The sequence below is a fragment of the Lissotriton vulgaris genome, chromosome 6 (assembly GCF_964263255.1).
Source record: "Lissotriton vulgaris chromosome 6, aLisVul1.2, whole genome shotgun sequence".
Taxonomy (NCBI): domain Eukaryota; kingdom Metazoa; phylum Chordata; class Amphibia; order Caudata; family Salamandridae; genus Lissotriton; species Lissotriton vulgaris.
This window is the reverse complement of record NC_141694.1, coordinates 136,534,470-136,561,707: the sequence shown is the minus strand read 5'-3', so window position 1 is coordinate 136,561,707 and position 27,238 is coordinate 136,534,470. Positions and strand designations below refer to the sequence as shown.

Here is a 27,238-nt window from a genome sequence, read left to right as displayed (position 1 = left end):
CCGAAGACAATGACCAGAGGCGGGAGTGGTGGAGGGTCCGAGAAGCAGGGGCCCATAGATAAGTTCACCGGGCCGAGTGGTGGAGCTGGAGCCACCGGGGGCCAGAACAGCCAGGGACCCGATAATGCGGCGTTGATGGCGGCGATTACCCAGTCAAGGGATATGCTCGATGCAAAAATTGGTGCGGTGGGTGCGGATGTCACCTTATTGCGTCATGACCTGCGGAACGCTGTGGCTCGCTTCACGGAGGCCGAAGCTAGGATTGCAGGGGTGGAAGACGATGTGGTGACCCTTAAGCGCAAAGTAACCGACATGGAGAGTATTCAGAAGGGGTTGGCCCTTAGAGTGGAAGATGCAGAAGGACGGGCCAGGCGAAATAACCTACGATTTGTGGGATTTCCAGAGGGCTGCGAGAAGGGAAACATGGAGCGCTTCTTGACCCAGTGGCTGGAGAGTTGGCTCCCCCCAGAGTCCCTATCACAATGCTTCGTGATTGAGCGGGCCCATAGGGCTCTGGTACAGAAACCACCAGTGGGGGCCCGTCCAAGGCCGGTAATAGCCAAGCTGTTAAACTACCATGACCGCGATACCATTCTGCGGGAAGCAAGGGCGAAGGACTCTCATGTGGGAGAATCAAAAGATCCTGATATTTCCGGACTATACCAGGCTTGTCCAACAACAGAGGCAGTCGTTCACTGCGGCCAAAGCGCGCCTCCGTGACCTCAAGCTCCCCTATGCCTTGCTTTATCCGGCCCGCCTGCGACTGGTGTTTAAATCTCGTGCTCACTTCTTCGACACCCCGGAGGAAGTGTTCCATTGGACTGATGAAACGGTGAAGGTGAGGACACATACGCCGCCGGGCCATGATTTCGACTCCTCCTTGAGCGGATCACAGGCGCAGACTGCCAGAAGTTCGCGGAGTAAAGGGAACCGGAGGTCTAAACCCAGGAGGTGTTCCTCGCCGGGGGGCGACGCAGGAGGCGGAGGGACAGCCCCAGAGCATCCGACCACAGATCCATGAACATTCGACAGGCGAGAGATGGACTATGGTTGTGCATATACTCCTGTGGTTGTTAGTATAAGGGACACTCGGCTGGAGTGGCTGTAGGGCCGAGAAGGGTAATTGTGACTACTAAATGACAGAGATTATGAGGATGTGGGGCAGTTAGGGATTGGGTGGGGTGGTAGCCAAGGGAGGACCACCTCCCTGTGTTTAAGGTTGGTTGGAGGGGGGAGTTGGGTAGATGGGTAGTTTCTTGGGGATCCATTGGTGTGGACGGCCTCAGGTCCTGCGTTTGGGGTCGGGGGTCGCCCAGGCTGCGACAGGTACTTCAGCATTTTTTGAGGTGTGGGGGAGGGCGTGTTATTTGGGGAGGGGAGGGGGACGTTGAGGGGGGGGGAAGGCTTGGTCTGATGTGCACGATAAATATGAGGTCTCAGTACTTATGTGTATACACCCTCTAGGCCCGCCTGTTGAGCTATTGACATGCACCCCCTTGGATGGCGGTTAAAGGAACCAGGCCGATGACTCCCAGGGCATCTATACTGATCCTTAGCTGGAATGTGCGGGGAGTGCTTGATAAAGTGAAGAGAGGGGCAGTATTGCGGTTGGGGAAAAGGGAAGGAGCGGACATTCTGCTCCTGCAAGAAACGCATCTACTAGGCAACAAAAGACTTAGTCTACAGCGCTTACTGATACCAGCAGGTTTATCACGCTGGGTTTACTAGAGGGTCCAGGGGGGTGGCCATTCTGGTGCATCGCAGGTTGTCTTACGTCCATTCGAAACAGTGGGTTGACCCGCAGGGCCGCTATGTATTTATTAAGGGGATTCTTGGTGAGGAGCCCCTGGTATTGGGGAGTGTGTATGCCCCGCCCGCATTGCAGTGGTCGCTAGTGGAAAAGTTGTTTGCGGTGTGGGCAGAAATTCCTGAGGCACTAGCGATGATTGGGGGTGACTGGAATGATGTTATGAATGGTTGGATGGATCGCTATAGACCAGGGGGTGGACAGTTGGCAGACACACCCACTAAACTAGGCGACATGGTTGTGGGAATGGGCTGGGTAGATGTTTGGCGATACCTCCATACTCATGATAGGGAATATACATATCTTTCCGCTGTTCATAAGTCCTTTTCTAGACTGGACTGTGTGTTTGTCCCCCGTGCAGCAATCAGCAGAGTGAAATCAGCCGTTCTATTACCTGCAGCGTTCTACTTTCTCGCTGTGCACCAGTGTGACTCAAGATCAAGCTGCAATGCTACACCCCAACTAACTCAAATGATTAAATGGCAATAGGATGTCATTCTACCGTCCAGGGGATCTTGCTTCATCAGTGCCAGCACCTAAAAAATTCCACACAAGAAGAAACATGCCCCAAGCTAACTGGTCCTTACCCCTACAGACTAGAATCTTTGCACACCGGCTCCATATCATCTAGTGTCAATTGGAAGGAAGCAATTTGGGTAGAGGAGTTGGCCTAACGGCTAGGGCGGTCGACCCCGAATCTGGGGAATCAGGTTCGAGTCTCGGCAATGACGCTGACATCCTGTGATTCAGGGTAAATCACTTACTCTCCCTATGCCTAACACAAATATGAACGTATCCTCATGTAACACAATTGGTGCTATATAAAGTGCTCTGATACCAGATACCTTCGGGTCAAGTTCACGCTATATAAAACTCAGTAAAAAAAATAAAAAATAAAAAGCTTGTTTTTATTCCGAGGGCACATACAGACGAGCTGTGCTTTGACGCAGTGTCTGCTATAAACATGTTTTACGTGCCCATCAACTTTCCCTATGATGACGGGCCTCTCTCATCCTACTGACCTCTTCGGATCTACATGTCTCAAGGCTCCCATGACCTCTGAAAGGCTCCGATAGTCAACATGGCCATGCCTCTCCGCCTAGTCTTCTTCCAGTTCAGAGCTGGCTGTCCCCTGGCAGAATACCCCTCACTATGCACAGTGTCCATGACGACCACACCAGAGACTGGCGGCCCAAAAGCAGCCCCTGGCACTAAATGCTCAAACAGCCCCGCTCCTTTTGTGTCTACACACAATCTTCATCCATCCATCCGTCCTCTCCTCAATCCTCCTTTTCTGATCGCTTTCTATCTACCTTCCCCCTCCCTCGCTCCCTCTCTTTCTCTCTCTCCTGAAGCCTCCCTCTGCCGGCTGCAATGGTTGGTTGCTGGGAACCTTCTTGCTTTCAGAAACTGGTAGCAAAATGGCTTTGGGTACACAAACAAGAGAAGAATACCAGTTCTGCCAAAATACCCTTTACCAGTTCAAAAACTCATTTTAAGTCAGGCTTTAGCAGTCCTCTCTGGAGAGCACAAGACAAAGGGTCCAGGCTGGGAAAGTAAAAACAGTAGTTGGCAAATCACTAGTAAAGAAAACATCCTGCAGAGCAATGCTGTGCTCAGGACTTCCCTCTGATTGAGCACTGCCTGTTCCCCGCTCCAGCGAAGAGCCTGGTTCGAACTCTGGGCATGCAGTTGTTACAGCACAGCACATACAGGCCGGTTTGCAGTTGTGTGGCTGTGCAGTGCCTCCAGGAGAGACCACTGCTTGTCATGTGGGGGTGTTCTGCAGACCATGCCACTGCGTCAGGAGTCCACAATCAACAGGACAGGACTGTAATTGCTCCACCAGGCTAGGACTGCTGCTGTAACACTGTTGGTCATGATGCTGGAGAGGTGGAGCTACCTGTGGTGCCTTCACGGAGCCTTGAATCACGCATGCCTGCATGGTTTGGTTTTAGAGGGTGGCATAGGGTTGCGCAATGCATGGTACAAGATATCGAGGGGCCGCTTCTGGTTCCCATGGTTGCAAATAGATATTATACAGGATACTCAATGCAGATCTGCGACAGAGAAGCAACGTGGAGGTTCAGGATTATGAACCTGAGTCTGTGCGCTGTATAAGGCCCTGGCATGGAGGGCACGTATTGCATAGCATGCTCTTCAAGTATAAGTGCAGGGCCTGAGCGATATACGGTTAAGCACTAATGTGCATACCACACACATCGCTACAGGGTGCACGCCTTCGGATGTCAACAAGACTCCATCCCACCAAGACCACCACCATAGTGGACTAAGGATGCACAAGTGGGCCACAAAGTGCTCGTCCTCTCCCGACCGACCTGCGCCTGACCCAAGACCACCTCGCCTTCAGGAAGAAGCTCAAGACCTGGCTGTTCGGGCAGTAGCAGCACCCCCCCCCCCCCCCCCCCCTAGCGCCTTGAGACCCCCCTCCGGGTAAGTAGAGCGCTCTATAAATGTCTATGATTGATTGATTGATTGAAATGTCTTCATAAATTCTACATGATAAATGGGTAGAAATAGGAACAGTTTTAGCAATGCTGCTGAGCACTATTGGGGATGCGCCAGGCTTGCATCTGGTCTCACCTCTGCAGCGAAGCGCCTGCCCCTACATGCGAGTGGTGATCACTGCACACACAAGTGCCCTTGAGGCATCAGGGGTGCACATTTTTTTGCACTTATGGCAAATCGTGCAAGTGCCCAAATACCAGCGCACATTGGAACATGTTTTGCGATTCGCCTCTCGTTCAGGGTCTGCAGCCCTGTGTAGGAGAAGACCACTGCACCAGGTGCCAGCATCTCTACCCACACCTTCTCTGCTCACAGGATACTGTTTAGCAGCTCCGCTTTTTAACTCCAGTCAGAGGAGCTCAGTTTACACTGATTTAAAAGGCCCTTTATGCAGCAAGCTGAGTTCAGGCAGAGGTGAAGGTTCTCTCGGCCTCGATCACATCTCACCCTGGAAGCGGCGCCAACCGGGACAGAACAAAGGCAAACAAACGGCCATGAATCTCCATGTTGTTGCAAAGCATGGCCTTAAAACGTGTAAAAGCAGTTGCAAGCTGTGGAAAGGGTGCACAGAGGGCTTTCACTTCTTGCTCTCGTGCCTCGTTTCACCAAGCCCCCATGTGGACTCATGCCCAGGACTGCTGCCCTTCAGATGCTGCCCCTCGGATGTTGCCCCTCAGACGCTGCCCCTTCAGACACTGCCGCCCCTCAGACGCTGCCGCCCCTCAGACGCTGCCGCCCCTCAGATGCTGCCGCCGCCCCTCAGATGCTGCCGCCGCCCCTCAGATGCTGCCGCCGCCCCTCAGATGCTGCCGCCGCCCTTCAGACGCCGGCCCTCAGATGCTGCCGGCCCTCAGATGCTGCCGGCCCTCAGATGCTGCCGGCCCTCAGATGCTGCCGGCCCTCAGATGCTGCCGGCCCTCAGATGCTGCCGGCCCTCAGATGCTGCCGGCCCTCAGATGCTGCCGCCGCCCCTCAAATGCCGCCGCCCCTCAAATGCCGCCGCCCCCTTAGATGCCGCTGCCACTCAGATGCCGCCGCCCCCTTAGATGCCGCCGCCCCTCAGACGCCGCCCCTCAGATGCCGCCGCCCCTCAGACGCCGCCGCCCCTCAGACGCCGCCGCCCCTCAGACGCCGCCGCCCCTCAGACGCCGCCGCCCCTCAGACGCCGCCGCCCCTCAGACGCCGCCGCCCCTCAGACGCCGCCGCCCCTCAGACGCCGCCCCCCCTCAGACGCCGCCGCCCCTCAGACGCCGCCGCCCCTCAGACGCTGCCGCCCCTCAGACGCCGCCGCCCCTCAGATGCCGCCGCCCCTCAGATGCCGCCGCCCCTCAGATGCCGCCGCCCCTCAGATGCCGCCCCTCAGATGCTGCCTGTAGCGTCTTGCTTCACAATAACGACGCTAAACTAGAGTAGTGTCTACAACTATTTATTAACGTCTATGCAGGTCCCTGTCCCTACGCTAACTGGACTCCCCATTTCTGTTCCCTGCTCCTCCCCTTCCTGCTCCTCCCACGACTCCACCCCAAACACTAGACTGCTGTGTACAATATTACATCTCCCCCTTTCTTAACAAAATAAAATTAACTTCAAACAGGTTTATAGTTCCGTGATCGGCCGCACAGGTCTGCGGACCTTCCGCTTGGGTCATAGACGCCTCTCCGTTCCAGGCTCAGACTCAGTCCGCTCCTCAGGCGTCAGCAAGGTATAGTCTGTTGGAGACACTTTATTGTTTGATCTTTCGGTTGTCTTGACAGGAGCATCCTTGACCGCGGGAGTGCACCTTTGAAAGTGCGAGACATTGTGTGTGATCCTCTTGTTCTCAGATTCGTTGCGGTTTCCAATAATCTTCTGAGTTATCCACTCATTTTCAGATTCTGACGCGATTGTGGTTGCGTTTTTTGAGGTGACAGTTGATGGCTCAGCTCGATAGCGGCAATCTGTCTTCCTTGGTGGCTCTTGTTCGATTGACGCTCATCTGCATGTGATTTTACTTCCTTTTGTCTCTTCCGGTCAGGGGCAGCAATGTCCTCCTGTTCCAAATCATGCATACCAGACAGTAAGGTACTACCTGACATGTGTGTCTCGGTTTGGTCCTGGGACTCATTTGCTGACTCTGTTTGTCTCACCCACTCTGTCTCGGTCAACACATTTTGCCTTCCTTGCAGAGTGACAAGATAGTCCTTTCCCACCCGGTGGGTGCTGTCCCGTATATCTGTTTTTCTTCTGCAAGCCCGATGAGTCAGCCTCGCTGACCCCTTCAGGGGTGCCGGTATATTCTTTATGTCTTGATATAAAACTGTGACTGACGTCACGCGTTGTATTGTGGGGTGATCAAATATTCTTTGTCATTGACGTGAGATATGCTGCTCTGAACGGGGAGAACGTTCTCCGATTCCATTGTGCGTTCGGGTGATTGATGCCATGAGTATTGTAGGGACCTTGATTTGGTTGACCCGAGTGATCGTACAAACATGCTTTCTGAATTGGAGGAGCCTTTTGCTGATTTCCTTTGAGAACGTTCCTTTGAGAATGTCTTGTCTGGTAAATTTCTTGAGCTGGTAGTCTGTGATGACATGCTCCTGGAGTCGGAGTCGTCTGTGAGACATTTGTTTGGGTGCAGCTCTTGAAGTGTCCTCTGTCTTATTGCTGTGGATAGATTATTTGCTAGCCACGCGTTTACTTCTTTGGTCTGGTCCTGGAGCATTTGGTCTCTGCCCCTCTTATATGACATTGTCTCTTCTCAGGTTTCTCATTGTCATGGATGTCTTGAGTGCACGTGCCTATCCCTTTTCAGTGCCTGAGTGGCTTACCACACCTCATGTGATTTGTTTCTTCCTCTCGCTTGTTGGGTGCACTGACGTCAGTGACACTTGAGTAATGTGCCCTACTGCTTAATGCCTCCTCAGAAGAGTCAACGAAATTTGATGAGCAGTGGGTTGCTCGAGTGTGTTCGTATATCGGTTTCCAGAGTTGGCGTGACTTGTCCACTCGTCTGTACTTAGTCCTTTCTACATATCTGTTGAGCAGATTGTCATCTGTCTCCTTTTTGTGGTCTGTCTCACTGCTTGATGCTTCTCCAGAATAGTTTGTTGAGTGACTCCTCAAAGTTATGTCAGTCAGGCTGTCACAATTCCGGATTGTCACAGTCTTTTGTTCGCCATCATCCACTACCCTTTGTATTGTTGAATCAAGAAGTTTAATGTCACTTTGCCTCTCATGGTGTCTTGTCTCTGGTCTGCCTTTGTCCTCCCTCTACCTGGCGTTTTTGATTTCTTGGGCTTTATTCACTAACACAAGAGATATCTCCTTTTTCTTGTCTTCCTTTCTTGTCCCGAGGTGCATTCCTTTCGCTTTGACACGTTCTCCAACTTCGGCTCTTCTGATAATTTCCTTTAATGAGAGCTGCTTTTGGAGGATCTTGCGCTTCGTGTCTGGCTGTAAACAGCTCTCAATTATCCGGAGTCGAATTGCTTCCTCATGTATTGAAATGACAGTATTGCACCAGACTTTGTAACCTTGTTATGAAGTTTGGTAGTGATTCCCCTGGTTCCTGCCGTGCTGCGTTGAAGACGATGCGTTCATGATCCACGTCTTCCTTTGCGTTGAAACGAGCATGTGGCGTCTCTATGAGTTTTCCATATTTCTCGGTGTCCTTTGCTGAAAATGTTCTGATTAAGCGTCGGCCTTCATGACCCACCAGCTGAAGTAGTAGTAGCAGACGTTTTCCATCTCTTCGCTCACCTTTTGTTTCAAGAAAATCATCCAGTGATTCCAGCCACCTGTTACATTGGGGACCCAAACTCTGACTGTCGGTCTGCGTCACTGGGGGTGGTACTTCAATGCAGGGATTGGACAGCTGTGTTGCTTTTCCCACCGCCATGAGGGAGGAAGGTTTTAGTCTGCTACTGTCACAGGACTGTTTACTTTGCTTCCCGTCTTATTTGCTGACCCTCTTCGGCCGTGATCCAGTGTCTGGTCGTTTCTTTTGATTTTGGGAAGGTTCGCCGCTCCCGGGTGATTACTGTATTTTTGTCTGCCCTTAGCACAACTGTCTCGGTATGCTCCGGTGAGTTAAGCTTGGATTTCCTGAGTTTGAAATGACCACCACTCAGCTGCACCATGCGTGACTCGCGGCTCCGCGAATTCCCGCTTTCTTTAGTGTCACATGCTAGTTGCAGGTGGTTTGGGGCTCTTCCGCGATGATACGTGGTAAAGTTGACATCTTGTTCTTGCGTCTCTTTCCGGACTAGTGCAGGTTATCCAATCACTTAGTTGATGAGAGAAGGCTTCCTTGATATTCATTTATTCATGCTTCTGGATCATTTATTTTCTTAGCTTCTTTAACCTTTAATTATTTATCTTCACATGGTGCTGAAAGTTTAGTTTGGTACTTGCCTTTGCTCGTGCTTGTTACGTTCGGGATCTGCATTTGCTTGGTGCATTCAGGACTTGCACTTGATTGTGCTCGCTGACTTCGGGACTTTTATTCGTCCGGGCTTGTTTGCAATTGGAGTTTGCATTTGCCTGTGCATGTCAATTGTCACCTTTGTTCCCTTCACTTCACGTTGTTTGTACTTGTGCTTGTTTGTATTTAGCGTTGTCTTCACTTGTTTCTAGTATTTGCTTGGGCTTGTTGTGCTGTAACTCTTGCATTTGCCAGTGCTTGTTGTGTTTCTCGCTGTCTTTGCTAGTGCTTGATGCCAAAAAAAGGTCTGTCTGCCTGACCCTAAAATGGCTGCCCACTGTCTTTAGATAGGGAATGTCTATGGCCGCCTGACTTCAAGATGGCCGCCGCTCTGAGATCTCGTTTTCCGCGAGATTTAGCTCTCTCTCTATTCTGCAGACATTCGGCACCTATTCACAGCACTCATCAGGTGCAGGGGCCCCTTCCTGGGCACAGAGGCCGCTACCATTCCCACAACTGCGGCGAAGGGCACGGGGGTGACTGGGGTGAGCTCCCGACGTCACGTCCTCCCCTCCAATGACTCGCGCTTCTGGGTGAATTCCTGATTCTTCTGCGCGCGATCGTGCTTGCTCAGCGCTCCACGCAGCTTTCCCAGCCACGGAGCTTCAGGACACGCAATACCTCCGGCGACTCAGTCTCCGTCGCGGCGCTCCCTCGGGTCGCAGTAGTCACGATAGCAGATTCCCACTCTCGCCACCGGGGACAGGGTCATGCAGCTTCACGGGATCGGCGCCGAGTGCACTCGATCCCACCCTCGTAGCCAGCTGTAGCGTCTTGCTTCACAATAACAACGCTAAACTAGAGTAGTGTCTACAACTATTTATTAACGTCTATGCAGGTCCCTGTCCCTACGCTAACTGGACTCCCCATTCCTGTTCCCTGCTCCTCCCCTTCCTGCTCCTCCCACGACTCCACCCCAAACACTAGACTGCTGTGTACAATATTACACTGCCCATCAGGTGTTTGCTTGGTCAGGAATGGTTTGCACGCATCTACCGTGGAAATTGAGGTTTTTCTATAGATTTCTATGCACAAGCCTGCTGTCCTTAACACTACTGCGGAACAACGGAATATTCGGAAGTGTGGGGCCAGGGAAACAGTGCACGGCATAATTCCTTCATTCTCTCGTTTTGTTCGGACAGTAAATGTTTTTGCATATCAAAAAATTAATTCCTACACAGCACCTCAAAACTCTGCGGTTTTACAGCATTTACTTCAGCTGTGCATTTAGAAGTGCAGTAAGTGTGGTAAGGTCATTTATGGTGCAATGTATTCTTCACTGGGTGTTCGTATCACATTTGCGTTGCCTAGCCTCATGAGGAAACACCTAACAACCTGTCACTCTATGGCTAAATACATACATTTGCACATTTCCATATTTGTAAGTGTCATCTGACAGTGGAAGGATCGGCCTATCTAGATTGTCTGAGTGGAAGAGTCCTCATTACCACCAACCCCTCCCCCACCGGCCCAACTACAGCCTCATCACGCTACCATTCGTGTCAGATTTACTCACGCCTTTTCAATCACTCGCCACAGACGTGGCAGAGCGCCCAGTCCGTCCGTCACACCCTCAGTCCACCAGCATCAGTAGGAGTCGGGCGGACCGTCAGGTTTCCAACAGGGTTGACCCACTGGCTCTGACGTCAGAAACCTACAGGGACGGTTGATGGAGTCGGGGCAGTTGCTATAACATTGTACTACCTGCCCATATCGAGGAGGCAGTTTGAGGTTTGTTTGTTTCTGTTCTGGACAGCCAGAAAAAACATGGCCGCCCCCCCCTTACCTGCTCAAAATAAGAGACAACAAACAACAGACACGCTAACTCTATTCAGTGAGATGGGCTGGGAAAAGATCTCTCGGACGAGGGGTCCAAAACATGTACTCACTATGGAAGTTTGCCCTTTTCATTTAGTTTGTTGTTCAGCTTCTGAGATGTTCAAAGTATAAACTCTAAATTAATTTCTTCTCTCATTGGTAAAGGGGAGAGTGCAAAATGTAAACAAGTGCGACAAAGCAGAATGGGCAGTGATACCTGGCTGCATAGAAACAAACTGAATGTCAACATAACAAGATTCCTCAGGAGCAAGATAATGGATAAAACTCAAACTAGATAAACAGAAATACATGCAAATTTAAATGCTGCCATGCTACATTTCAAGACTTTACTGGAAAAAGAAGACACCTGAATCACCTTCAATACCTATTGTTTTGGAAAGCCCACAATTCCAGGCTATCTAATAGCATGCCAATCTGCTGCTGAGGGCCATAACAGTAATTAAAGACCCTGAACCTGAATGATAGGCTTGATCTGCAGACAGACCGTCTATTCCAGTCATTATTGTCCCGAGACACTCAATTTTCTTCAATGGAGCTCCCAACATTCCAGTATTCTAATATTAAGCAGGTGTTTTGCCTCCTGAAACCATGGCATATTTTTTTTCTCAACCTGCACATTAGACCCTTAACAGAGAGCAGTTGTGTAGCAAAAGATGAGGCCAGTTAAGGCAGAGAGCCACATCTGACTTGGCAATCGCAGAAAAATAGCATCTGTTGGAGTGTTTGCATACAGTCACCGGAGTTGAAAACATATTTTTAGATTTGCCTATAACTTTTGATCCCATGGATGGATTTACACCAAAACTGACAATCACTTGGAGTCAGCTACGGTCTGGCATGCCAATGTTTATGAAGATCTGTGCAGGGGGGTAATGTAAAGGGGGAGCGGGGTGAAAAATGGGTATATTTTCCGATTTCAGCACCTATACAAAATCTCCCTTGCAGCTACAGTAAAAACGCTGAACGGATTTATGTCAAATGTGGCATTAAAGTAGAACTTTACTCATAACGTGTCCTTTTATTGGTTCAGTGTATATTCGTGTAGTAGTTTCACATATATAGGCATTTAAAAAGGTTGACAAGCAGGCATGATAGGTTAACACTTCTGGATATCTCTGTCAATTAAAATATTTATTCAGAAAATCTTAAAGCCCGTCAATAAGATTCAGAAATAAGTTCATTCCGTTAAAGCATATTACCATAAAACACGACAACAATATAAAAAAGTAACAAACGATATTCTTAGAATGGTTCACCATCAAGTGTGCCAAAAGACTTGCTGTGCTTTCCTGCTGCAGCTAAAAACACACAACTCACACATCAGCATACTAATGGATTGTCAAGTAGTTGTGAACATAATAATGCTGGTCTGCAACTCTTAAACCAACAATTAAAATTAAAATGGTGTAGGAATAGCTTTAAAAAATGCAAAGATGGGGGCGTGGCCAAGATGGCGGGCTGAGAGGTCGCACTCGCCGAGAGCTCCCGGACCCCTGAAATCCTGCGCCGCTCGTAACTGCTGATTCCCCCCCCGGATCACGCGGTGACTGAGCCTGGAGCCCCCGGTGGAGGTGTGGACCGATTGTTGAGCCTTGTTTGCCCCGTTGGGGGTGAGATCCTGCCCGAAATAGCCTTGGTCGGAGCCCGCTGAGCGGCCTGTGGGTGAGCCGGGAGCCGCGAGACTTCCGGGCTTCGGAACCTGACGGAGCGCTCTGCCGCCTATGAGAGGCCCGCTGCAGTGCCTGTGCTGTCGAAGTGGGAGCCGGCGGTGACTTCGCGAGCGAAGCGGAGCCGGCCAGCGGCGGATGCAGGGAGCGGAGTTGAGCGGAGGAGATAGGCGGAGGCGGAGCCGGCATCGAACTGCTACGCTGGTCCGTGGTTTGGGGAGGCTCGTCCTGGAAGGTCGCTCCGGCCGGTCGTTGGTGGTGGAGTAGTGGCATTGTGCTCCTGGAGCGGATCTTCCCCCGGGATTGCTGATACCGGCGACCATCGCCTCGTGAGCCTGCCTACCGGCTGGATTTCTCGCTACCGGACCCGAGCGGAGGATAGGCCTTCCATCTTGGGCGTTGGCCTATTGATATTACAGGGCGGCCATTTTGTGCACCCCGGCCTGGCGGCTCGGCCTTCCTAGTGCTCTTGGTGTGGCGCTGCCCCCGTCTGGTGTATAGCTGCGACGGCACGGTTGCCCTCTGTGCCGGACGGAAAACCTCGGCGTCCCCTACACAGCTGAAATGTCGAACGCTAGAGGACAGAGAAGGGGTGACCGGACCTTGCCGGACATGCTGGGGCGCGGCCCCCTGCGTAGCGGGGGCACTCAGCCCACCACGACCTCCCCGGCCCCGGCCAGGGGTGCAGATGGCGGAGAACCCCGGTGACAAGATCATTTCTCGAGTCGCTCTTCAGTTCCCTGCGGGAGGACTTTCAAACGCTGAAGCGTGAAGTGGCCGGGGAGGTCCGTGAAGTACGGAGAGAGATGGACTCCCTGGGGGAGCGTGTCAACACCGTGGAGGAAGCAGGCCACTCTAGAGACGAAGAGATCACCCATTTACAGCAGGAGGTCCTGCGGCTGTGGGAACAACAGATTGAATTGCAAGCCCACGCCGAGGACCTCGAAAACCGATCCAGGCGGAATAACATCAGGGTCCGTGGCGTGCCGTCCGGTGAGGAGGGTGAAGACGTGACTGCATACCTGGTGGCCCTCTTTCGTGCAATTCTGGGGGAGTCGGAAGACTTTCGGATCAGTATAGATCGGGCACATCGGGTGGGTCGCCCCCGCAGAGCCACGGCGCCCGCCCAGGACATTCTGGCCTTCCTCCCGGACTTCCCCCTCAAGGAGCGGATCCTCCGAGAAGCACGTGGCCAGCAGCCTTTCCGCTTCCGAGACCACCCGGTGGCCCTGTATCAGGACCTGTCTACGGTCACGCTGCAAAAGAGGAAATCGTTCAAGATCGCTACCGACTTCCTCCGGGAGCAAGGGACACAGTACTCTTGGGGGCATCCTTTCCGATTGATTTTTCGATGGAACGGTACTTTGCACCAGCTCCGGTCCCTCCAGGATGTCTGTGCGGTGTTGGGCCTCACAGTATCTGATACGGACACCCCGGCACCACGTCGTAGACGAAGCACTCGTGACGGATGGCAGCAGGTGGGAGAGAGGAGCTCTCCGCCGTCGGAGCGACCGGGCTCGCCCACGATCCGGGCGGACATGGCGGCCGCCATCCAGGAGGCCTCCAGAGTGGCGGCGAATGGTGAAGTGGCCCTGACGGCCTGAACTTACTCCGGGGGGAGTCTGCTCTAGCTTTTTCTTCTAGAAGGTGCGGGGATTCGGGGGGAGGGCGGGGAGGAATGGCGAGTGCTGGAGGTGGTGGCTGGACGTCCACTAGACTGATTTACCACGGCCTTGTCCGATAAGGACCGGACTGGGACAATGTCTTTTCTGCAAAGTTTGAGAAGTGGGGTACGGGAATGGGACCAGCGGGGGGATGTTTTGCATTTGGGGACTAGCAGGGGGGTTTGTTGTTGGGAGTGGTATGGATCTGGACGTGTGGGGTCCCGGGGGGGGCTTTTCCAGTTGCGGGGTGTTGGGGTTCGGGGACTGTACTGTGCCATGGGGATGTTCGTAGATGCTCTGTGCTGAGGCCTCGTGTGGCGCCTTCCATGTTTGCCCACTGGGCTTTGCTTCTTGATGTGTGCTCCAGTGATCCCCCTCCTTGATGGCTCTTAAAGTGATTACTTTAAATGTGAAAGGGCTGAATAACCCGGTTAAAAGGCGGGCTGTGTTATCTTTGTTAGAGAACTCCCAGGCGGATGTCTGCCTGCTGCAGGAGACCCATTTGCTGGCTAAGGACTGCTCTAGGATGCGTACCCCCAAGTTCCCCACGCAGCTATTCTCCTCTAGCGCTTCTAAAACGGCAGGGGTGGCGATCCTGTTCTCTAGGGGGTTCAGGGGAGAGGTATTGCACAAAATAGCGGAACAGAAGGGGAGACTTCTGGCATATAGGATCAAGGTGGGGGGTTTAGTACTGACTGTTGGCACTCTTTACAGCCCCAATGACCGCCAGGACCAATTCTTGCACAGGGCACTAGATGACGTGGCATCCACCTCTGATAGGCACATAGTATTGGGGGGTGATTTGAACCTGGTTTACGACGCGGCAATGGACAGGTCTGTGCAGCGGCGCCACCAGTTGGGTGAGCTTTCGAGCTCGATTCGCACTCGACTTGAGGAGCTGGACTTGCATGACATGTGGCGCCACCTTCACCCTACCACCCGCGCATACTCTTACTTTTCACATGCTCACAGGTCCTATGCGCGACTGGACCATCTCTTGTGTCGGGTCCGATGCTCCTTTTGGCTTCGAGCGCAGATATGGGGGTCCTCTCTCTTTCCGACCACGCACCGGTGGAGGGTGCTTTCACTCTGCCGCTGATGGTTCGGCCGAGAGGGGTCTGGCGGCTCCGAGACACGCTTTTGCATAGGCGGTCGACAGTGGACCAGATCCGCGCGGCCATTTTGAATTTCCAGAGTGTGAACGATAACGAGGACACCTCTCGCGCGACACAGTGGGCAGCCCTGAAGGCCGTGCTCCGGGGCGAATTTATAGCTATCTCCTCGGCTGAGAATAAGGATCGACAGCTCAAAAGGGACGAGCTTACCCGGCAGGTGAAGGAGCTGGAACAGGTTCATCATAGGACAGGGGCCCCCAGGGTTTGAGGCAGTTGAAGGCAGCCAGAAAACTTTTGGCCGCCCTGGACATGGACCGGGCGGAGTATGCGATGCTTCGCCTGAAGCACAAATACTACACGGGGGGGATCGTTGCGGGCGGCTCTTGGCCAACAAACTCAGGGTGCAGCACCAACAGTACCGAGTGAAGGAACTGGTTGACTCGACTGGAGGTTTGGTCACGGCTGATGAGCAAATAGCAGACGTCTTTCGTAGCTTTTACGCTGACCTCTACACTGGAGAGGCCCCCTCTGCCCAGGCTGAGGTGGACTATCTGGACTCGGTGCCGCTCCCGTCGTTAACGTCAGATCAGGCTCAGTATCTGGAACGTGACATCCGTGTCGAGGAGGTGATCACGGCGATATCCCGGCTCAAACCGGGCAAGGCCCCGGGACCGGATGGCTTTATCCCTCTGTTTTACAAGACCTTCTGTCAGGAGTTGGCACCTCTGCTGACCCGCCTTTTCAACACCTTTGCGGAACCAGGTGCCATCCCCTCCGAATTTCTTCAGGCCACGGTCTCCGTGATCCCGAAACCGGGCAAGGACAGGGCCGCCTGTGGGTCCTACCGCCCGATCTCGCTGCTGAACACGGATTTGAAAGTGTTCACCAGCATATTAGCGGCACGCATGGCACTGCATCTCCGGGGCATGGTTGATTCGGATCAAGCGGGCTTTGTGCCTGGCAGGCAAACTGTAGACAATACAAAGAGGGTGACCCACATTCTCGAGAAGGCCTCCAGGATCCCAGGGGAGAGGATGCTCTTGTCTATAGACGCGGAGAAGGCTATCGATAGGGTACACTGGCCCTACCTAGAGAAGGTCCTAGGCAAGTTCAGGATAGGTGAGAAGTTCCGTCATCTGATCTTCAATTGTTACAGATTCCCATCTGCAGTGGTCCGAGTTAACGGAGGCAGCTCTCGGCCCTTTCCCATTGAACGGGGTACGAGACAGGGGTGCCCACTGTCCCCTTTGCTCTTTGCCCTATACATGGAGCCATTTGCTCAAAGGGTTCGGCAGAATCCCGACATTGTCGGAGTCAAGATGGGTGAATTCCATCATGCGATTAGCCTGTACGCAGATGATGTCATTCTGACATTAGACGACCCGCGGAGGTCGCTACCGGCTTGCATTGCGGAATTGGACTTATTCGCCGAGGTGGCGGGCTTCAAGGTGAACTTGGGGAAGTCAGCCGCCCTTGACATTTCGCTTGCTAGCGCTACCAGAGTGGAACTACAGAGGCTTTACCCTCTGAGCTGGTCCAGGGACCGGATTCCATATTTGGGGATCCTGTTGGCGCCTTCCCTCCCGGCGATGGTCACGGTCAATTATGCGGCTTTGAGCACGAAAATCAGAGAGGAACTTGGCCGGTGGGACAAGGGCACGTTGTCGCTGCTAGGCAGGGTGGCGGCGGTGAAGAAGACCCTCCTGCCTCAGGTGCTTTACCTCTTCAGGGTGTTGCCGCTCCAGCCCCCAACGGGGTGGCTCGCGGAGACCCAGTCGGCCATCGCGCGGTTTGTATGGCAGGGCCGTAGGCCGCGGATTAAGAGGAGCATCGCTACGCTGGCGCCCGACTCTGGGGGGCTGGGGATACCGGACTTGCGGAAATATTTTCAGGCCGCCCAACTCCGCTATCTGGTGGAATGGAGCCGGTGGGAGTCTGATAAGCACTGGCTGTTCCAGGACCAAGCGGTGGCGGGTAGGACGCTACAGGAAGTACCATTCTTGAAGCGGGCCCATCGACCCCCCAACCTCTACGCGTCTTTGGTGACGCGGGTCCCGCTTCGGACGTGGGACTCGGTGGCCGTTAGGCACGAGCTTACTACCTTCCCCTCTCCCTTTACGCCGCTCATTGGCAACCCGGACTTCGGCCCCGGGATGGAGAGCGGCGCTTATGAACGCTGGCGGGCGGCCCGCTGCTGTGCCTTGTATCATTTGTACAGCCCTGAGGGAGTTGTCCCCTTCCAGGATTTGCGGCGGGACTACGGCCTCCCAGAGACGGAGCGCATGCGATACATGCAGGCGCGTCACTGGGCACTTCAGCCCCAGGTGCGCGACTCGGCAAACCGGGAGATCACGGTATATGAGCGCTGGTTAATCACTCGCACGTCGGACACTAAATTGATCTCAGATCTGTATAAAATGCTGCAGCCCCCCTCCTTCCATATTCATAACCCCGGCCGGGAACGATGGGAGCGGGAGCTTGGGCGAGTGTTGAGCCACAAGGAATGGGAACACATCTCCTTCCGCGCACGCCACTCGGCCTATCACACGGGTCTTACGGAGACCTTCACCAAAATCTCGACCTATTGGTACCGCACCCCGGAGAAACTGCACGAGATGGACAGGGCAATACCAGGGACGTGCTGGCGCAACTGTGGCAATACTGGTACACTTACACACATACTGTGGGAATGCCCCCTTCTGGCTCCTTATTGGGAAGAGGTCCTGGGTGAGGTGGACAAATGTTTTGAGATAGAGTTGCCGAGGTTCCCTGCCTATGTTCTACTGGGATTGCCAAATGGGTTGATGTATCCCCTCAGGTCCAGGAGGGGCAGACAGATTGCGATTGCTCTGGGGTCAGCGGTGCAAAATATTCTCATACATTGGCGCTCTACCACACTTCCCTCTGTAGTTGGCTGGCTGCATAGATTATGGCATGTCCTTGGAATGGAGAAGATGTCCTTAGTGGCCCTGGGAGACACTGATACTTTTGAGGAACTGTGGGCGCCCTTTCATAGCTTGTTGTGCTCTGAGTTTCGGGAGATTACCTGTCCCAGATATCTTAGGTTGCTACGGCTGACGCCGCCACCAGACCCGCCTGTCTGATCGGACGGGGCTGGCATTGCATAGCGGGGATTACTGGAGGGTCGATATGCAGAGAGAACTGATGGTAATGGCACAGTACAGGGGGTGGGTTGGGGTATGGTAGTTGGGGGGGTTCTGTATGGTTAAGTAGGTTTTTGGAGCGGGATGCTTCTCTACCCCTTCCCCCCTCCCTCCCCTTATTTTCTTTTTCTTTGCCCCCCCTATTTTTCTCTTCCTTCCCCCTCCCCCGTCCTACCTCTCCCCCCCCCCCCCCACCCCCCTTTGTTATCCTTATGTGACCACAGGCGCGGAAGCTGTGTTCCTGAGTCGAATGAAGCCTATTGAAAAGATGTAACTGCTTTGCTGTATTTGCTGTATCACACGCACCGATTGTGCGGATCCTGTGGTTTACCTTTTTTTTCCTACCCTGTTGTTTCCTACCCCTCCCTGCTTCAATAAAATACTTTAAACATAAAAAATGCAAAGATAAAGGAAGTGCTTTGGCGTTTGAATAGATTAACAAGGAGAGGGACTGAAAACATCATAGGAAAAGAAAGTTTATAGAACCCATCCTCAGTCTTGATAATAACCAACAATTATGAGGGGCAAAGACAAAATAGGGGTCCAGACATGGAACGGTCTTCAGTAACAAGCGGGACCTAAGAGGGGGTGTAGTGAGTTCATCATATTCTCTATTCAGAGTGAAATAGATCCAATTCCTTTTGCACCCAGGACCGAACTTTGGACTGAAGGGCCTTGAGATGTGTAAACATTTCCGGTCTCCCTATAATGGCCAAACTTTCTTACAAATTTAAAATAGTGCATTCAAGAGATCCATCAAGCTTCACATAGTACTTCATAATTTCCCTGTTTAATTCAGTTGCCAAGAAACACCAGACCGAGCTCCAGACAAGTAAAGGGGCAGCGCGGAGATGTCCTTCCAAAAATGTCATACCTAATTCACGGAGACAAACAATACTGAAATGTCCTCAGCAAGACCCAGTAGGTTCTTGCAAAACTTACTTTTAAGCAATCTGCAGGCTGATGACCTCTTCATAGGCCCAGGTGCCAGCGCCATAACTAGCTTTGGAAATGAACTTACTATAGTAAATGTCAATAAGGAACGTTATTGATTCGTTGCCCAGTTTAAATTGAGTTTTCCTGGTTTTCAACAATTCAGACCAGGTGCCTGAACTATTAAAACCAAGACCAAGTTAGCTGAAAAACTTGGCATTGCTTATTTTATGGTTATGGACAATGAAATGTCTGGGTCTTGATCTCTAAGGGCCCAACATCATAATGTCGGTCTTTGAAAAGCAGTTTTTTAGATTTAGATCTAGAACCTTCATGAAACTGACATAGCCTGCCAAAATTCTCTGGAGGACACCTGCGGTCTTTGATAAAGTATGGTGTCATCATCACAAAGCAGGACTGAATTGTCTTTATTGCAGATTTTTGGGGTATCCAGAATCATATTTTTCAAATTCCTCTTCAGCCCATTGGTGTAAAGTACAAAGCAGAGGGAGTGGGACAGGGACATGGCCTGTCTGAACATTCTCCATTTGCCCCATGCCAAACTCTGGCAAATAAATTCAGGTGGAGACGCAGCAGTAAGTATTTGATGTCAATGTCCACTGTTGCCATTATGGACCACAGATTGGCCCTTCTGATACAAAGGTCTAGCTTAGGTCTCCATAAATTATTATTATTATTATTATTGGGCATTTGTAAAGCGCCTGGTTACGCCACTGGCGTGTCCCCGCGCTATGGTAAGTGATGTGGCTGCCCCTACCCCCTCCCACTGAAGGCTACCTGTTGAAAAGGTGGGTTTTAAGCTTTTTTCTGAACAGGGCTTCAGAAGGTTCTAGCCGCAGTTCTGAAGGTAGGGCGTTCCAACATCTGGGAGCGAGGTATCTAAAAGATCTTCCTCCCATTCGCGCCTTCCTTACTCTGGGGACCTTTAGCAGCCCAATCTGCGAGGATCGTAGATTACGTGTGGGCTCATAGTAGGTCACCAGACTCTGGAGAGGAGCCGGGGCTGTACCGCTCAAAATGCGGTGGCATGTGGAGAGGGCTTTGAACTCTACCCTCTTCTCCACAGGGAGCCAGTGAAGGGCTTGTAGGGCTGGTTTGGAGGGTGACCTCCTAGGGAGCCGGAGGACAAGCCGCGCTGCGGCATTTTGGAGCACCTGCAGGCGGCCCATGACCTTGCCCGTGGCGCCCAGATATAGAAGGTTCCCATAATCAAGACGCGATGTGACCAGGGCGTGCACCAGCGTCCTTCGAGCAGAAATAGGAAGAAGATCTAAGACTTTCCTTAAGGCTCTCAGAACACCGAAACACACCCCGTCACCCGGCTGATCTGGGGACCAAAGGCAAGGTCCTTATCCAGCCACACGCCAAGGTTCCTGGCCTCACGGCACGGAACGGGGACCTCTCCCAAGCAAGGCGGCCACCACGCCGACGTCCACGCAGATGGCCCTCCCCCCACCACGAGCACCTCAGTCTTGCTACCGTTCAGCTTTAAACAGTTTGCGGACATCCAGGCAGCAAGATATTTCATGCAGTTCCTGAAGATGTCCGCTGCAAGGTCGGGTGCCCGCGATAAGGAGATGACCAGCTGCGTGTCGTCGGCGTAGGACACCAGGCGAAGTCCGTGGCCCTCCACGATGGCTGCCAGGGGGGAGACATAGATATTGAATACGGTCGGGCTCAGGGACGAGCCCTGAGGCACGCCCTGGCCCAACTCAATCTCCCTCGAATAGCAGTCACCCAGTCTGACCTGAAAACAACGGTCAGACAGGAAGGACCCGATCCAGCCAAGCGCTGCACCTGTGATCCCACCTTCATTCAGACACTGTAGCAAGGTGGAATGTGCTACAGTGTCGAATGCCGCGCTTAGATCGAGTAGGATCAAAGCCATGGTTTGGCCCTCGTCCACACCCTGTCGTAGCGTTTCAACCGCCACGAGAAGTGCCGATTCCGTCGAGTGACGGGGGCGGAAGCCAAATTGCGAGTCATGGAGTAGCGAGACCTCCTCCACGAACTGCATAAGTTGTAAGTTGGCTATCTTTTCCGCCACTTTAGCCATGTAGGGCAGGAGGGAGATTGGGCGAAGATTATCGAGTTTTTCAAAACTTACATTGGCTTTCTTCTGCAGGGGAAGTACAACTGCTTGCTTCCAAGCCTTGGGGACACTCTGGGACTTGAAGGAGGTGTCTAATAGGTGGCGAACATAAGGTTCAAGTACAGGCAGACTGCCCTTCAATCGACTAGGAGTAGTCGGGTCTCTTGGGGAGCCGGATTTTATCGACCCACAAATGCGGAGAAGTATCTCAGTAGGAGGGGTGATGAAGGTGGTTAATCGTTGTTCCCCTAGAGTTTTAGTGGCTGCCGGGTGTGAAGGGCTATTGTCTGCCTTCTGGGGGAAGGAATTATAAATGTTAATCACCTTATTTGCAAAGAACTCTGCAATACGGTCACAGCCCTCCGCGGTGCAGAGTTTCTTGGGCACCACCGCGGGCTTCCCTATCGCAATGGATTTGTAGATTGAGAAGAGTTCCTTGGTGGACTGTTTAGCTTCTTCAATCAATGATAAATACAGGAAGCCACCTGTAGCCACAGTGAATGTATCTGTTCAATAGATGTAAATTAAGTCGGTTCATCCTAAGCCCTTCTCTAAAAACTGTCTCTCCCTCCGAAACGTTCTTTACTTTCACCCAAGTAACCAGTCTCTCCATAATATCACGGCTAACAATTTACAATTGAGCGACTCAAGGAAATGGGGAGGTAGCATCTCTGACCCCTCCTGCCCCATCACCCTTTTTAATGATCAGGATAATAAACGACCCTGGTCAGTTTTTTGGAAGAACTGAATTACTGGCTGAATTCAAAACATCCAAGTTGGACTCCATCTGGCCAGAGCTTTGCTAGAAGGGCTATCGGCCATTGGTTTTGGTGACGGCCCGAACATCTGAGGAAATATTCCCACTGTTAACCACAATTTGTGGGTCATTAAAAGACAAACTGGAATGAAAACATCAGAGGTTGGCTGCCAGTGTGGGTTGGGGAAAAGGTCAGGACAAAGGCCCCACCCTTTGACCAGCTCTACTGTGCACGGTCAAAGGCCCTGCACAGAAGGGGGTGCAAATTAAGCAGCAGGTGTTAGCTGCCCACCACCTCAGAGGGGCTGAAGGCTATGTACGGCAGGGGTTGGTCAATCGGGGTGAGTTTAGCGAGGGACCTGGCCATTCCCTTTAACCAGCCCCTGATGCACACAGCTGAAGGCTGTCTAGGGTGGAATGAGTTTAGTGCCTGTAGCCAACCCGACTTATGCATGTGCAAAGACTATGCAGGGGCTGGAATTTAAGTAGGTCCTAAACAAAAGTTGAAAAAAGTTACGTTTCTGACTCGTATGTACATAACCACTGAAACTCACCAGTTATGGTTAGCAACTGATGCTGTTCACATTCTCAGAACAACAATTTGACAAAGGTGCAACAACAAGCAAGAGAGCAATTAAAAGGACAAGGTGGTGGCAGAATGACATATGGTGCGTGTTGCCAACCATAATTGGTGAATTTCAGTTGGTTTGTAAGTTTCAGTACGAACCACTTTGTCATTTTAACTGTAATTTTTGCAGTGACATATATATCTATATATTTTTCCTCTCACACGCGCAAACTGAAGAAAGCGGGCACTCCAGATAGAGTGTTTATCAAGTTTCCGTTTATTTGCAGCAGATTTAAAACACTGACGCGGTTCCGCTTCCGTAAGCCTTTCTCAAAGTGTACAAGCCCCACCACCTCTGAAGAAGCATATATAGCGATCTACATAGACATGGAGAACATACTTTCATAGATCATGTCTCCCGCTTAATGCTGGAAGACAGATTCTTAAGGGTAACCACACTACATACTATTTAAAAACATTGTTACAAATCAAAAGGAAACGGTTATACAAAAAACACCGGCTAAAACCAAAAAGATAATCGGTAAATACTCCAATACGTCAAATTCCCTTAATTTTTCTAAATAATATATATAATCAGCCATTTTTAAAAATTCTCTCTCGCATGCACCTAATGTGCAACTCATACTTTGAGATGTGGTTAATTGCTGGTGACATTTTAACCCACTTCTCGGAGTGGCAGAGGCATAACAATTTAATACCGGGGCAGTGCCCGTTTCCATGTGCAACCCCTCAATTATATAGCACCAAATGCCCTTCTTAATTTTAGAGAGAACCCTTAATTCAGTGTTACTCTGACTTCATAATGCTCAAAGAATCAAAACTAGGAAGGCGTGAATTCAGAATTTCAGTTATGTGCATATATCACAATTACCACAATGGCATGGATATATTAAATGAAAATACAACATTTCACCCAGCATCAGAAGGTAATGTGGAAATGTCGCAAGTGTAACAACAATATCACTAACAGGCATCATAGAATATATAATATGGAAATGAAGGTGAGATTCAAAAATCGAATCTCATACAAATATTGCAATCACTATAGCAGCATTGATATATAAAATACAAATATATCTTTACACCCAGCAGCATCAACAATGTGCAAGTTATGCAATCATAGCCGCAGCATCGGCCAATCCCATATGCACATGGTCTATCCACAACACCAAATATTGAGCAAATATCACAGTTACAGTAGAAATACATATAAATTGAGTGCAAAGGCATCCATTAGTTTTTTTTAGGTCATTCCTTCTCTAACATTTGTAAATATGACAAATATATCAATCACACAGGTAAATCAGTTCTCACCCAAATGTTACTGCAGTGCTAAAAGGGAATGTTTGGTCAAAGTTTTCACCCAACATGTACTTCCATCTCCTCATCTCTATTCAGTCCTGCTGGAAACTTTGTGTGCAGATCCAAAATATACCTCAACTCTAAAAGTCTCAGTTGCATCACTCTATCGCCACCTTTCACATGGATTGATACCATATCTATAGCAAAAAAATACAAGCTTCCCCAGATCGCTGTTATGTGTTTCATAAAAATGTTTAACTACTGAGTATGTAAAATCAGCACTTCTCATTTCCCCATTGGTGTCCCAATATCCGCTTACACAAGGGAAAAATCGTGCTTTTCACACACATTAGAGAACATGGGTGGACTAACACACACGGTGATCCGAACCACAGTTGTAAAAATGTTCTATTTTGTTTGGTAGCCATCTGAGGTATTATATTACACCATGTTCGGATAGTTTTACAAGCCTTACAATGGCCATAATAAAAAAAAAAATTAGCCTTTGAGAAACTTATCTGGTTTGCAGGATCTAGTGTAATAGCTGTGTGTTAATTCAACACTAAATGTCCGCCCTTGCCTGTATGTTATTAGGGGAGTTGCAGGTAGTTGTTGACCTATTACTGCCTTACTCTCCACAATAGACCAATGGTTGCAAATCACATTTCTTACTTTGTGTGACATGGAATTATAACATGTGATAAGCCATATTTTTTGATCTTTTTTTCTCCAGTTTACAATTGGGATACAAGAGCTGGTCTCTCGTCAGAGCTTCAGCTTTTTTTGCTGCTGTATTTAATACCTTTGATAAGTTATCCCTGGTTTTGAATATTCCTTTTATTTGTGACATCTGTCTAATGAAGCCTGACTCCAGACTATAGATTTTTCTCAGTATCAAAGTTTCTCAATAGGGTATAGTCTCTTTCAAATTCTTTGGGTGTTGACTTTTAAAGTTTAATGTGCTATTACTAGTACTTTTCTGATGACCTGAGGTATAATTTCTACTTTCCTGTACCTTCAATGTTGTATTCAGGAATGTCATTTCAACCGCACTTATGTTTAGCGTAAATCTCAAATTGTATGGGTTATATTCAGCCTAGTCACATACTCGCATGCTTTTTCTTGTGTGCCATTCCACAAATGGAATAAGTTGTCAATGTAACAGGTCCATATTAAAACATTTGCACAAACTCCTGGTGATCATCCGCCCAGGCCAACTACTTCTTCCACCAGCCCATCACTAAATTGGCAAAGCTGGGGGCGAAGCAGGTGTCCATCGCAGTATCAACTTTCTGACAATGAAAGATACTATCCTGCACATATATGTTCTCCTTCAGGCTTGTCTGAATCATGTGGATCAACATCCTGTTATGTTCTAAATAACAGGCAGGTCTTGTTTTAAAGAAATGTTCACATGCATACATTCCAAAGTTATGGTAAATACTCATAAAAAGAGAGACCACATCTAATGTAATCATCAAGTAGAATCCCACCTATACCAAATAATAGATTTTAGCCAGGAAATCCCCACTGTCCTTTACAATACTATGGGAGTCTTCACAAAAGGGAATAAAAAGGTGTTGATGGAAATTGCAGTATTTTCTAAAAAGCTTTAATGTAAGGAGACTATTGGACCCCCAGGAGGTTAAATGATATATATACACACACAAAACAAAGGTTAAGGTGTTTGGAAAAACAAAAGTTAAAGGGACATTCTAGTTAGGTGAAAATATCAGTTAAAGCATACAGTTTTAAACAAAAAAAAACAACTGAAATTCACCAAATACAGTTATCTCAAGTAACTACACCTTGTGCCCTAAAGTAACTATAATGCACCCCCAACCATGCACAGTGTTGTCATCAACTATGTCATTTCATATGTAGTAGTGTTATTATCAATGAGGTCATAAAGGATTTCATGAGTTATATTAAATATGAGGTAATTTGCAGTGCATGACAAGGGCGAAATTCAGCTTGTGCCATGGGTGCCCCGGTACCCACCCGGGGCACCACACATTTAAAAAACGTTTTATACAAGTCAGGGACCATGAGGGACGCATGCCCATTCCTTAAATTTCAAAACATGCCCAGCAATGGGGTCCCCAGGGATTGGGGGGGGGGGGGGGGGGGAGGGGGGGGGGGAGAATGCGGGGAGGGAGGGTCTTACTACTCTTCCCTCAAAAAAAATAAAAAAATACAGTATGTTAATCCCCCGGGTCCTGGGCTACCCTAATGGGTTTATGTTAGAGAGAGCCATAGCCTGCCATTTTCTTTTAGATCAAGTTCACTGATCTGGGGAGGAATCCCAGATCACAAAACAAATTACATTTTTGATCCTAAGGGGGCATGGTATCCCTACCGTGCCTCTGCTTTATTTTATTTTTTACTTTTTATCAGGACAGGCAACTGAGTCCCTGAGTCCTATAGCGGCTGCCATCACATCTTTGTTGATGTGGGGCAGTCAATCAGATCTTATCTCAAAATCTGTTGGCTCCACGGATTCTATGCGGCAGGGGCGGCTCCTACATAATGGTGGAGGAGCACCGTCTCACTGCTAAATCAGTCAGCAAAAAATAAAATGACGACAAAACGATATTATAATTTTATTTTCCACTGACAGAGCCATGGAATTGAGGGTGGGGCGGGGCCCGACCATGGCAGCGATAAGTGATGGGCACTGTAAGTGTGCATGATGGTTTGGCCGGCCATCTTAGGACCGCCAAACTGACATGCACACTTGCATTTCTCCAACCCAGCTGTGTTGCACAGCCAGGTGGAGAAGTGGCACAGGTTCCCTGTGCCTGAGCAGGTATAAGACCAGCCCGCTATGGCCAATCTTGGAGCTTCCCTCATCCTTGGTAAAGCATGAGAGCTGCGTCTGGATTGGGTGGGGAGCCTGTGCTTTGAGCCCAGTGACTGCCAGGAGGAGAGGAGTAGCAAGGCAACCGGCTGTGCCAGCAACAGGTATTTTTTTTTATTATTCCCCTAATACCCCCCCGCTCCCCTTAGATTTGCTGCAGCCACCACTGGTGAAATATCCAATTTTTACTAACCAACATTTCTCAAAAACTACAGCATGGATTAACACCAAATAACACAAAGCATGCTTTCTGGACCAAGATTTTCCTACCAAATTTGGTGAAATTCTGTTCAGTAGTTTTTGCGCTATCTATCTTTAATTTTCCTATGGAAAATTGCATGGGGCAAACACTTTGTGGGACTTCCCCCTTTTTTGCAACCCCCGCTTGACGGATCACCCCAAAACTTTCCAGGAGAGAGCGGAAGTTGAGACAT

The 27,238-nt window shown here is 50.3% G+C and overlaps 1 protein-coding gene across 2 annotated transcripts in view; it reads right to left on the bottom strand.

Moving 5' to 3' along the window:
* The window catches only part of LOC147706907 (epoxide hydrolase 1-like), a 243,490-nt gene that overhangs the window by 127,461 nt on the left and 88,791 nt on the right, over positions 1-27,238 (bottom strand). The gene's annotated exons all lie outside the window — the stretch shown is intronic.